The 12,628-nt window shown below is 37.3% G+C and overlaps 1 protein-coding gene across 1 annotated transcript in view; it reads right to left on the bottom strand.

The window, feature by feature from the left end:
* The window catches only part of TTC29 (tetratricopeptide repeat domain 29), a 261,987-nt gene that overhangs the window by 218,107 nt on the left and 31,252 nt on the right, over positions 1–12,628 (bottom strand). The gene's annotated exons all lie outside the window — the stretch shown is intronic.

Below are 12,628 nucleotides of genomic sequence, written 5' to 3'. Positions count from 1 at the left end.
AAAGGTTAGATCATGCTGCCTTTTTTTTTTCCTCAGTGAAAGGGCTGAAAGCTATCTTGACCTCAAACACTTATAATTGAACAACTCCAGTTTAATGAAAGATGCCAAGAGCTATCTAAATATAGTAATTTTAGGGAAACTACATTATAAATATATCAGTTCCAGAGCTGAGCTCCCTTTGATAAGGACAAATAAGCTAGCTGATGGATGTCTCAGTCCATTTGGGCTGATGTAGCAGAGTATGCAGTCTGTAGGGTCGCAAAGAGTCAGACACGACTGAGCTACTGAACGACAGAATACTACTAACTGAGTAGCTTATAAACAACTGAAATTTATTGCTCACAGTTCTGGAGGCCAGAAGTCTAAGACCAAGGCTCCAGGAAGGGTGCCCCTCCTGGTTCATAGCCTGAACTTTCTAGTTCTGTCCTCATATAATGTAAGAAGCTAGAGCACTCTCCGGAGCCTCTTTTTATAAGAGCACTAATCCTATTCATGGAGTTATTTCAAATCCTGAAAGATGATGCTGTGAAAGTGCTGCACTCAATATGCCAGCAAATTTGGAAAACTCAGCAGTGGCCACAGGACTGGAAGGGTCAGTTTTCATTCCAATCCCAAAGAAAGGCAATGCCAAAGAATTATCAAACTACTGCACTACTGCACTCATCTCACACGCTAGTAAAGTAATGCTGAAAATTCTCCAACCCAGCCTTCAGGAATATGTGAACCATGAACTTCCAGATATTCAAGCTGGTTTTAGAAAAGGCAGAGGAACAAGAGATCAAATTGCCAACATCCGCTGAATCATGGAAAAAGCAAGAGAGTTCCAGAAAAACATCTATTTCTGCTTTATTGACTCTGCCAAAGGCTTTGACTACGTGGATCACAATAAACTGTGGAAACTTCTGAAAGAGATGGGAATACCAGACCACCTGACCTGCCTCTTGAGAAACCTATATGCAGGTCAGGAAACAACAGTTAGAGCTGGACATGGGACAACGGACTGGTTCCAAATAGGAAAAGGAGTACGTCAAGGCTGTTTATTGTCACCCTGCTTATTTAACTTATATGCAGAGTACATCATGAGAAATGCTGGGCTGGAAGAAGCCCAAGCTGGAATCAAGATTGCCGGGAGAAATATCAATAACCTCAGATATGCAGATGACACCATCCTTATGGAAGAAAGTGAAGAGAAACTAAAATGCCTCTTGATGAAAGTGAAAGAGGAGAGCGAAAAAGTTGGTTTAAAGCTCAACATTCAGAAAACGAAGATCATGGCATCTGGTCCCATCACTTCATGGGAAATAGATGGGGAAACAGTGGAAACAGTGTCAGACTTTATTTTTTGGGATTCCAAAATCACTGCAGATGGTGACTGCAGCCATGAAATTAAAAGACACTTACTCCTTGGAAGGAAAGTTATGACCAACCTAGATAGTATATTCAAAAGTAGAGACATTACTTTGCCAACAAAGGTCCGTCTAGTCAAGGCTATGGTTTTTCCAGTGGTCATGTATGGATGTGAGAGTTGGACAGTGAAGAAAGCTGAGCGATGAAGAAGTGATGCTTTTGAACTGTGGTGTTGGAGAAGACTCTTGAGAGTCCCTTGGACTGCAAGGAGATCCAACCAGTCCATTCTGAAGGAGATCAGCCCTGCGTGTTCTTTGGAGGGAATGATGCTAAAGCTGAAACTCCATTACTTTGGCCACCTCATGCAAAGAGTTGACTCATTGGAAAAGACTCTGATGCTGGGAGGGATTGGGGGCAGGAGGAAAAGGGGGCAACAGGGGAGGAGATGGCTGGATGGCATCACTGACTCGATGGACATGAGTTTGAGTGAACTCTAGGAATTGGTGATGGACAGGGAGGCCTGGCGTGCTGCGATTCATGGGGTCGCAAAGAGTCGGACCCGACTGAGCGACTGAACTGACTAACTGTATCCTATTCATGAGTGCCCCACCCTCATGACCTAATCACCTTCTAAAAACCCCATCTACCTACACTTCTAGGGAATGGGATTTCAATATATGAATTTTAGGAACACAACATTCAGACCATAGCAATTGACAATATCCAAAAATACTTAATAAGTTAGCCTCCCACCAAAACAACACAAAAAGCCAGTAAGGCAAACAAAATTTAAATGTGTCACTGAATATCCAAACAAAGCTCTATTAAGTGGCCTCCTTGTATGTTATGAAGGTTCATTCATTCATTCATTTATGCAGAAAGAGTTTATGGATATATTACTAAGTATATTTTAAAAATTATTTTCAGTTAGGATTAAGTTAATGACGTATTAGATTACTACTTCACTTCTAACAATAATAAATCATATGCAAAGAGATAAAATGACAATTGAAAGTTGTTGTTAATTTTCAGTCGCTCAATCATGTCTGACACTTTGCAACCCCATGAACTGCAGCACGCCAGGCTTCCCTGTCCATCACTGTCTCATATCCATTGAATCAGTGATCCCATCCAATCATCTTGTCCTCTGTTGTCCTCTTTTCCTCCTGCCTTTAACCTTTCCCAGCATCAGGGTCTCTTCTAATGAGTCAGCTCTTTGCATTAGATGGCCTAAGTATTGGAGTTTCAGCTTCATCATCAGTCCTTCCAATGAATATTCAGGGTTGATTTCCTTTAGGATTGACTGGTCTCATCTCCTTGCAGATCAAATACACTATTCAAACAATTGAATAGTGTATTTATTTATTCAATCAATAGCTATTGAGTTTCCTATTAAGTGCTAGGCACTGTTCTAGATCAAACAGAGTCAATACCCTTGTGAGGTGTATATTCTAGTGGAAGAACACAACCAACAAATAAGTAAACAAATCATAAATAATTTCAGAGCATGAACATTGTTATATAGGAAATAAACAGAGTTATGGAATAATAGCTGTGTGGTGGCTATTATTCTACTAAGCAAGTAATCAGAGGCCAAATGATATCACTTTATACTAATTATTTTACATTTTTAAATAGGGGACAATTAAATATTTAGAACTGACAAGATGTGATATTACTATCAATAAGTATATCAGTGTAGAGTGGTGACAGTCTAGAATTAAAACCCCTGAAGTTCAGGCCATTTCTTCCTAACTTTTCTGGACTTCACTTCTTCTCATCTGTGAAATATATATATTAATCTTTGCTATACCTATATCACAGGATTCTTCTAAGAACCAAGCAAAAATATGTATGTGAAGATTCTCTGAGAAACATGATGAAGTCTGGCAACAGACTCACCCTATAGAGTTTAAAAAGCAAACAAAACAAAAATGCCCAGGTGCCATACACCCAGAATTGTTTACTCAGTGGATCAGCTTTGCTCGTGATAAAGAAGGGAGTGGAAAGAGGGAAGTTAAAAAAGGGGGAGGGCAGAACCCATATTGTGGAGACTTCAGAGCACAGTAAGTAGTTTGGACTGCAAGCTAAGAGTGGGGTAGAGTCATAGAAGTGTTTGAGTCTGGGAAATGACTCAGTGAGATTGTACTCAGTTCAGTTCAGTCGCTCAGTCATGTCCGACTCTTGGCGACCCCATGAACCACAGCACACCAGGCCTCCCTGTCCATTACCAACTCCCGCAGTCCACCCAAACCCATGTCCACTGAGTTGGTGATGCCATCCAACCATCTCATCCTCTGTCGTCCCCTTCTCCTCCTGCCCACAATCCCTCCCAGTATCAGGGTCTTTTCTAAGGAGTCAGTTCTTCACAGCTGGTGGCCAAAGTATTGGAGTTTCAGCTTTAGCATCAGTCCTTCCAATGAACACCCAGGACTGATCTCCTTTAGGATGGACTGGTTGGATCTCCTTGCAGTCCAAGGGACTCTCAGGAGTTTTCTCCAACACCACAGTTCAAAAGCATCAATTCTTTGGTGCTCAACTTTCTGTACTGGGTTGGCCAAAAATTATTTTGGGTTTTTCTATAAGCTGCATGGAAAAACTCAAACAAACATTTCAGCCAACCCAATATATTAGAAAAATTACTTGGAAGTGGATTCTCAACTGAATTGCAATCCTCCTCAACCTAGTGGCCAATGCAAGGCACCTATTGTGATGGGACTAGTCCATAAAGAGAGTAAGGAAACCACATTCCCAGGTCCACAAGTCAAAGGCCACCATCTTGTCAAAACGATGACCAAAAATATTTGAAATGGAGAAGAGAGAAGCAAGCACAGATTTTTGCTTCTGCCCTCTGGCCGAGAGTGTGGAGAAGGAAAGCATGAGATGTAAGATGAATCAGGTTGTGTCTCTCCCTCCCCTCCCCACGGCCCCAACACAGGGCATGGAAAGGCAGCAGAAGTCATGGCAGAGAGCTTCTGAGCAGAAGAAAACCTAAACCAGCCCGCATGATGTCCCACGGCCCCTGGACAGTATGGGTCAAAGACCGTGAATTGTCTGGTGACCTCCGTGTGTGACATCAAAGTTAATGGGAAGAGAGGGCTGGGATGTCTGCCCTCTGTCACTGGCCCTAGCAAGGGCGTGTGTGCTAAAAGGCTGTCGGATGTGCTGCCCACCTGGGACTGAATGGGGACACAGCTGTAACTCTGCGAGTGAGCAGCACCAGGGTGCTACTGAAAGAGGCAGGTCAGCATATTTCAAGAGCTGACAGAAAAGGAGGAATCAAACGCATCAGTGACAGAGCCCTGGACAGCACCCCAGAGGTTAGGAACCCATTCAGTTCCAAGGAAGAGAAAACCTGGCTCATGGTGCCTTCGAAACTAGAAGTCTGTACTGCTCACAGCACAAGATGCCAAAGGTAGGCAGCTGTTAGCCTTGGTTCCGTGGCCTGGCGAGTTCAAGGCTTGTGCTTCAGGGATTATTTCCTGCCTGTCCCTGGTCACTGGAGGGCTGCCCTAGTCAAGACATCAAGTCCACCTTCCAGCCAAGAAGAAATGGGATAGGCAGGTGACATCAGCTGTGTCTTTGTCTATTATTAGGAATACTTTTACTCCTGCAACTACTATTGGAATTCCACTTTGTTCCATTGGTGAGAACTGTGTCACGTGGCCATCCCTGGCTGCAAAGACTAGAAAAACAAATATCCTGCCTGTTTGGAGGCACACTGTTGCCTCAAATGAAACTGGAATTGTGTTAGTAAAGAGAGGAGAAATGGATACCAGGCAAGTTTCGAGTCTATCACAAGGTCCTAGATCAAGATCTGGGAGTAAATGCTGACAAACCCCCTCTCCTGAGCTTGCCAGATAAACCTGGGGAGGATACCCAGTAAAATCTGAATATCAGATAAACCACAAACGATTTTTTGTATTAGTGTATCCCAAATATTGCATGGGAATACTTATACCAAAAATAATTTTAGTTTTTTGAAATTTGAAGCGTATGCTGTATTTTTATTTGCTAAACCTAGTAACCCTATTTCTTTCTACCTCGTATCACTGGTGTGTTCTTGGTACCAGTGTTGTGTTGTTTCTATATAGGAACACAAGGTGACGGGAAGGAGTGTAAGAATCTGAATAGCCTGAGAAATCACTGAATTGGACTGACTTTACCTAAGAGGGACGAGGTTGGATTTTTACATTAGGGAGAATCAAGGCTTAGGACCAGGAATTAAAATTAGTTATATATATATAAAAAAAAGACATTCAATTTAGCATCCTTGAGCTTGTGACTCTGAAATTCACACTAGGTCCAAGAGAATGGCGGCTGGGAGGAGGGTAGAACCAGGAGCAGGGAGAAGAGACAGGAGACACTGGTGTTCATGGACAGAGAGACCATGGGACTAATTGAAGTTAAGACGGGGAACACACAGAAGTAGGTGGATTTGATACATATTCAGGATATAAAAACACTGACTACTTGGTGACGGAGTGGATGTTAGAGTTGATGGAAAGAGCTAGGACGGCAACAAAATTTTGGGGGTGGGCAGTTAGTAATTTACTAAAGTGCATGTGTGTGCTAAGTTGCTTCAGTATTGTCCAGCACTTTGTGACCCCATGGACGTAGCCCACCAAGCTTCTCTGTCCATGGGGATGCTTCAGGCAGGAATACTGGAGTAGGTTGCCATGCCATCTTCCAGGTCTTTGCAACCCAGGGATCGAGTCCATGCCTCTTATGTCTCCTGCACGCTGGTTCATTACCCCTCGCTCCACCTGGGAAGCCCAATTTGCTAAAGAGGGAAACACAAAAGGATGACTAGGTTTGGGGAAGGGTAACAAGCGTGGGTTCAGATAACTTGAGTTTGAGGAACCTGAAGGGGACATCCAAGAGGTACCCAAAAGATAGTTTAGGGGATGGTAAGGAAGTTTGAGAGGTCAGGGGGCTGGAAATCCAGTCTTGCTTCAAACAAGCACTGACACATAGAGAATAAGTTTATGGTTATCAAAAAGAGAAGGTGAGGGGGATAAATTAGGAGTTTGGGATTAATAGATACACACTGCTGTGTATAAAACAGATCAGCAAAAGGGACCTATTATGTAGCACAGGGAACTATATTCAACATCTTTGATAACACAATGAAAAAGGATCTGAAAAAGAATATATATATATGTGTGTATATAAATTATAAATAAATACAAATTAGATCGTCAATTTAAAACAGTGGTCCCCAACCCTTTTGGCACTAGGGATGATCAGTTTTGTGGAAGACAATTTTTCCATAGACCAGGGGGATGCAAGGGATGGGGAACGGCTATAAATACAGATGGAGCTTCGCTTGCTCGTTCACCTGCCGCCCACTTCCTGCTGTGTGGCCCAGTTCCTAACAGGCCACAGACTGGGACTAGTTCCTGGCCCAGGGGTTGGGGACCCCTGATATAAACAGTAGAAACAAACTGTCAGGAGGCCATCTCAGTGCTCATCCCAGCTGGGACAGAAACACAGAACATCACTCCTTGAGGGTGCTTGGGTTGGATTCGGTCCGCTCAGCATCTAGCTCCACATCCACAGTACTCTGAAGTATTTTTGGAAATGGCACATCGTGTGTCATCTTGGTGGGACCTGATTTCAAAGACTCCCTCCCACATTAAGCCACTGGCTTCTCTCCCAGCATTCTGAATCTTGAAGCAAGAAACACAAAGAGGTAGAAGGTTTTCGGAGTTCAGTCCACCTGGCAGCCACATCCTGACAAGAGTTGGAAGTGGTTCTGGCTACCTAGATCCTTCCAAGTGCCCCACGTCTTTTCCTTTCCTTCTCAGCCAGGTTTTCCCCTAAACTCAGCTAGTTACCAAATATCCTTCTAATAAAATCATTTCCACTCTACTTAGTCAGACTCTGTCTCTGAGCCTGTGACCAAAGAACGTGAACTGATTCAGAAGGGATTGTCTTGGTACCCAAGACAGCTCCAAACATCCATGATATATAACTGGTATCAATTTTTAAAATTTTTAGTACATTTTTAAAAAAGACCATTCTTTGCAAAAAATATTTCAAATAGAATGTATTTAGAAAGCATACATGACTATTCTGACCTCAACTCAATTTTACACACACATTTGTGTACACATACACACATACATGTATGACATTCTTAAAGCCTCATTACTAATATTTTAGAACCAGAAAGAGCAATTAATGCTTTACTAAATAGGTTCCTATTTAAACATTCACAGTTAATGCATAACATTTCTTTTAAACAGAATAATTTTTAATTTTTAAAACGAATTTGCTATCTGAAAATAAAAATGTATGTCAATTTCTACTATTATATGTGAATTTGTCAGGTTTTACATTTCCTAACAGGCAAAGTTTACTTGATTTACAAAAAGGAATTTTAAAAAATGCAAACAGAAACATAAAGAGAATTCAAATTCACTATTTTACTTCTTTCATTTGGACATGAAGTTATTAGTGTTTGGTTTTATTTATATATTAAAACAAATACTTATCTAAATTAGAATATGCCCTTTTTCAGCATCAGAATAAGAAAAATCTCATTGACCTGAAGTCACCCTGATGGATGAAAACAGAATTCTGGTAAAATTTCTGGAAAGTTTCAATATTACAGAATTTGAGGAGAGTCCTCTTGACAGAAAAGAGGCCATTCATAGAAACAGAAGTTGTGACATTCACAGATATGCTGAACATCTAAAGTCTATATCCTAAGGAAGATCTTTGCCACTGCAGGTACTTAAGGCGTAACCGGGCTAAGGGATGCAGCTGGAGAAAAGTGGTTTTAAAAATGGAATTAAGTGGTCATGTATTTCATATGGGTTTTTATTACTATTTAAATGCATTATTCAATGGAGATTCTAAATATTTTGAATTTACAACAAAATTTCCCTTTATGGGAGGGGGTGGGAGGAAGGCCCAAGAGGGAGGAGATATATGTAAACATATTGCTGATTTGTTTCACTGTTCAGCAGAAACTAGCACAACATTATAAAGCAATTATACTCCATAAAAAAAGAATCTATATACTGGAAGAAAGTAAACCTGAACAATCCAACACAATTCTATAGCAGCTGAATGTGTGAAGATGCTGGGAAATGGAGAGCTTTCTATTTATTAAAGGGCCACGGAGATATTATATCATTTTAAAATTCTGCCTTAAACCATTTTGAATAGCTACTATTCACAGAGCATGTACTATGTGTCAGACATCATTTCTAAATCACACGATAACTCTAAAATTACGACTTCCATTTTACAGATAAAGAAACCCTCTTCGGTGAGGTTCTGACTTGCCCAAAGTCATACATGCTAATAAATGGCTGGGGTGGCTTTCATAATCAGGTTTCTCTGATTACAAATTCTAAATTTTTTTCACTTTATCACATTGCCCCCGATTATATCAAATAATGTTAATTTTCTTTTTTTCTTCCTCCTTCACACATTTTTTTTTGTTACCTGTGTTGACTGTTTAGAAATTTGACATCATTATACAATTATGATGTGACTCCAGTTAGAAAGCCATTGTCTTTTGGGAGTAACATATACACACTACTATATATAGAATAAACAACAAGGACCTACTCTATAACACAGGGAACTAAACTCGATAATATATGAAACAAAACAAACATATATATATATACATATGTGTGTGTGTGTGAATTACTTTGCTGTACACCTGAAACTAACACAACATTGTAAATCATATATACTTCAGTTAAAAAAAAGGTAAAAAGAAAGCCATCTTCTTTATCCGTGTTAATGAATGTTTGTGTTGGATTGGGGAAAAACACAGCTGTCACTTTGTGACTCTTCCAGAGAGAGAATCCCTTTCCTTCAAACAAGGCAGCCAGACAATCAGCAGCATCCAGGCAAAGCAAACTGAATAGACGTGATCCCCACACAGAGATGTAAAGTCTAACCGGGTAACACTGACAAACACATAAGAAAAACATATAAAAGGATGAAACTGGGTGAATATGAAAAACACAAATGAGCAGAATGCCAATTTATCATCTTCACTTTGTACTTACAAGTATTTATACTAGCCATTAGATAGATTTTCAAAATTAAAAATGCATTATCAACTATTTTATGATTAATGTAATTCAACATTTTCATAAGTCTAACTGAAATACTAGAACCAAGGTGACACTTCACATTCAGTAAAATATTTCAAAAGCAGTTCAATAAGCTCAATACTCTAAAACAAGATCATAAAATTTTTACTTAATATGACAAAGATAAACTCAAAAGATATGTTATATCTAATCAAAAGGCAGTATAATACTTTTATTCCACTAAGTTAATATTTATAAGTCACTATTGGGTTATCTATGTGTCAGTAATAACAGTCTTAAATTCATATTGTAGGGATAAATGTTATTAGAATCACCTACAGGATAATTACATTGACTCAAATTAATACTTAAATAGCTTCAGTTAATATAATTTCTGTGGAATAAAGTGAGTCACCATTCTTGCCCATACTTTTCACTGAAGGTAGATATTATGTATAATTAGAAGGAGGAACAAATCTGTTTCTTGACTCACACACACACACACTGATAAGAATCATATGTTATATAGGCATGTTTTATAGTTTTTTTGTGTGTGAAAAGGATACTTATTTCTAAAATGCTAAAACAAGGATATAGCATTTCGTTAGTCATATAAATATATAAAGACAGAGGAGGTAGAAAGAAAAAATGATGTTTGAAATGATTTTACTTTAAAAGCATACAGAATGCTTTTACAATGAAAACTGACAGCATTTTTCTTAATACTACACATGTAGGATTTTAACAATTATTAGAGTTGAGTAATATGGATTACAAATATATGACTATCACTCATATATAATTTTGCACAATAAACTATTGGAGTTGAGAATTTTTTAGGACTTCTAATTTATTTTCTATGTACTTCAAAATACAGCAAGAGAAAAAGTTTCAATATAAAAAAGACTTCTTTTCAATTTCAAGGATTTCCAATGAGTTGACTGGTCTCTGGGGGCATCTACTGGAAATTTTGCAAACTGCAGTCATGTCATGTAAATTTGATAACTTTCATTATCCATTTTAATACAGATATTATTTTAATTGATATGCAAATAAGGTGACACTCAAAGAAGATAAATGTAAAGTTATGCATGGCATTCTATCTCATCCATCTGGTAACAGCAAAACATGTAGCTGTCTATGGGATCAGTTAACAAATACTCAACTGTTAAAAATGTAAATAGGGCAGGTGGCATATCACACATTCACGGTTTTCAAACCATTCCATTTTTAAGCTTGGAAAAACTAAAAACATTCTAGAGAGAAACATACTTATTAAGGCATTTTTATTAATTGAAATTAAATGTATGTTAAGGGCACTTTTAAAATTATGATGATTTCTCTAAAACATATTCATTTTCTGTCTCCATATGTCCACTAATCACAAACAACCTGGTAATCACTGCTTATATTCTATACAACCTAATGTGACTGTATTAATACATATGTTACTGTCTCAAAAAGTAGAATTTGTTATGCTTGGAACAAAAGAATCTATTGTTATAATTAATATTTCAATTATACTTAGTTATAAATATTATTATTAATTTCCCCTACATATTTTTGGAGAACTTCTTTAAGGAAAGTGAACATATGATGAACATAATATAATCACTTCAGCTTATGTATACCTTTAACATATATTTAAAATAAGGCAAATAACTCATAATATAATTGCAGCTGTGACTAATCTTGCAATAGGAATTGTAACACCACAGCCATTAAACAATCTTGATTTTCTTTGTAAAATAGATTGGTCGTATTTAAGAGAAAAATTTTAAAATCATTGTGAAAGTGTATCTATTGTGCTATACTTAATTGTACTATAATACATTTTTATTGCTATAATTTTATATAAAGACTGAAAAACATTTAACCTTTTAGCTTCATTCCAAAGAAATATCACTAATGCAGGTATAAGTTTATAGTTTCTGGAAATTTCACTAGAATTATTAGTCAAATAAATGTGTTATCATCTTTAATTGTATAAACTGAAAAAACTAATCACCATAAAATGTTAGTAAAAGTCAGAATATAAGTTATTAATATAGCAGGACTTTTGTTTCAGTTCAGATTTTGATTCATTTTATAGCTGGCTGTACTTGATAATTGAAAAAAATAAATTCCAACCTCAAAGGTTATGAAACAGAATTTTTTGTGATTTTCTAAACAATTCTATTTGCTAAACTAAATCTTTAGAGGAAACTGTTACATACACACGTTTTGCTTGGATTTTTGGAAAATACAAATTTTCATCTATTAATAATCAAAGTTAGCACAGTTGGATTTTCAACATTTTAAAAGTATATGCACATTGAAAAATTCCATTTGGAAAAAAACTACTTAACCTAAGCTGAACCTTTAATTCTTTTTTTAAAAATGTAGTAATAATAGTCAATGGGACTATTACTAATATAATTCTTTCAACAAAAAATAAAATATCAAAAATTTTGATCAGCAAAGAATTCTCTCAACAATAGCACAGTAAGAATTCACTTCAACATGAGTGATTTTTATTTTAGGATATATGGACTCTTTGTGAAGAATGGAACAAAGATGATTTCTCAGTTTCAACTATGTCACAGCCAGTATTTAGCACAAAAGGCAGTAACTTTTGTGAGATCAATAAATGTTAAACAGTATTTTTGATGATGAGTATTACCCTTTAGCAGAGGAAAACTGGTTTTTCAGCAAACAGTACCGAGTGCAATCCTTAAAATGACTTTAAATGATTTCCTTAATAATATAAAGGTATTTTTTGTGTGTATACTCTGTAAGAATGATTTACTCAAATGATTTCCATTCAATCAAATATTTGAAGTATGGAGATTTTCATCAATCAGGAAGGAATAAACTATTCATCAATCAATCAATATAAAATATCACTAAAATATTTATACATGTAGCTGTCACACACATTTTCTTTACTGAAAGATTTTCTTTACCGGAAAAAATCTAAAACCTACCATTTTTAAAGTGTTTCCTTAGCAGTTCAGTGAAAAAACACCCGAAGAAACCGCCTTATGTGAGACTAATCACACACATAATCTTTACACATGGTTTTATTATTTGCAAACCCCTTTAAGAAATTCAGACTTTTTAATGAAACAATGTTTTAAGCCAAAGATCAAACAAAGAAAGATATAAATGAAGGTCATTGTTTAACAAGAATTTTCAGGGAAAATATTTCCAACCCAGAAATATCACACTTGAAT

The sequence above is a fragment of the Oryx dammah genome, unplaced genomic scaffold (genome assembly GCF_014754425.2).
Source record: "Oryx dammah isolate SB20612 unplaced genomic scaffold, SCBI_Odam_1.1 HiC_scaffold_12, whole genome shotgun sequence".
Classification (NCBI taxonomy): Eukaryota; Metazoa; Chordata; class Mammalia; order Artiodactyla; family Bovidae; genus Oryx; species Oryx dammah.
This window is presented reverse-complemented; position numbering and strand designations above follow the sequence as displayed.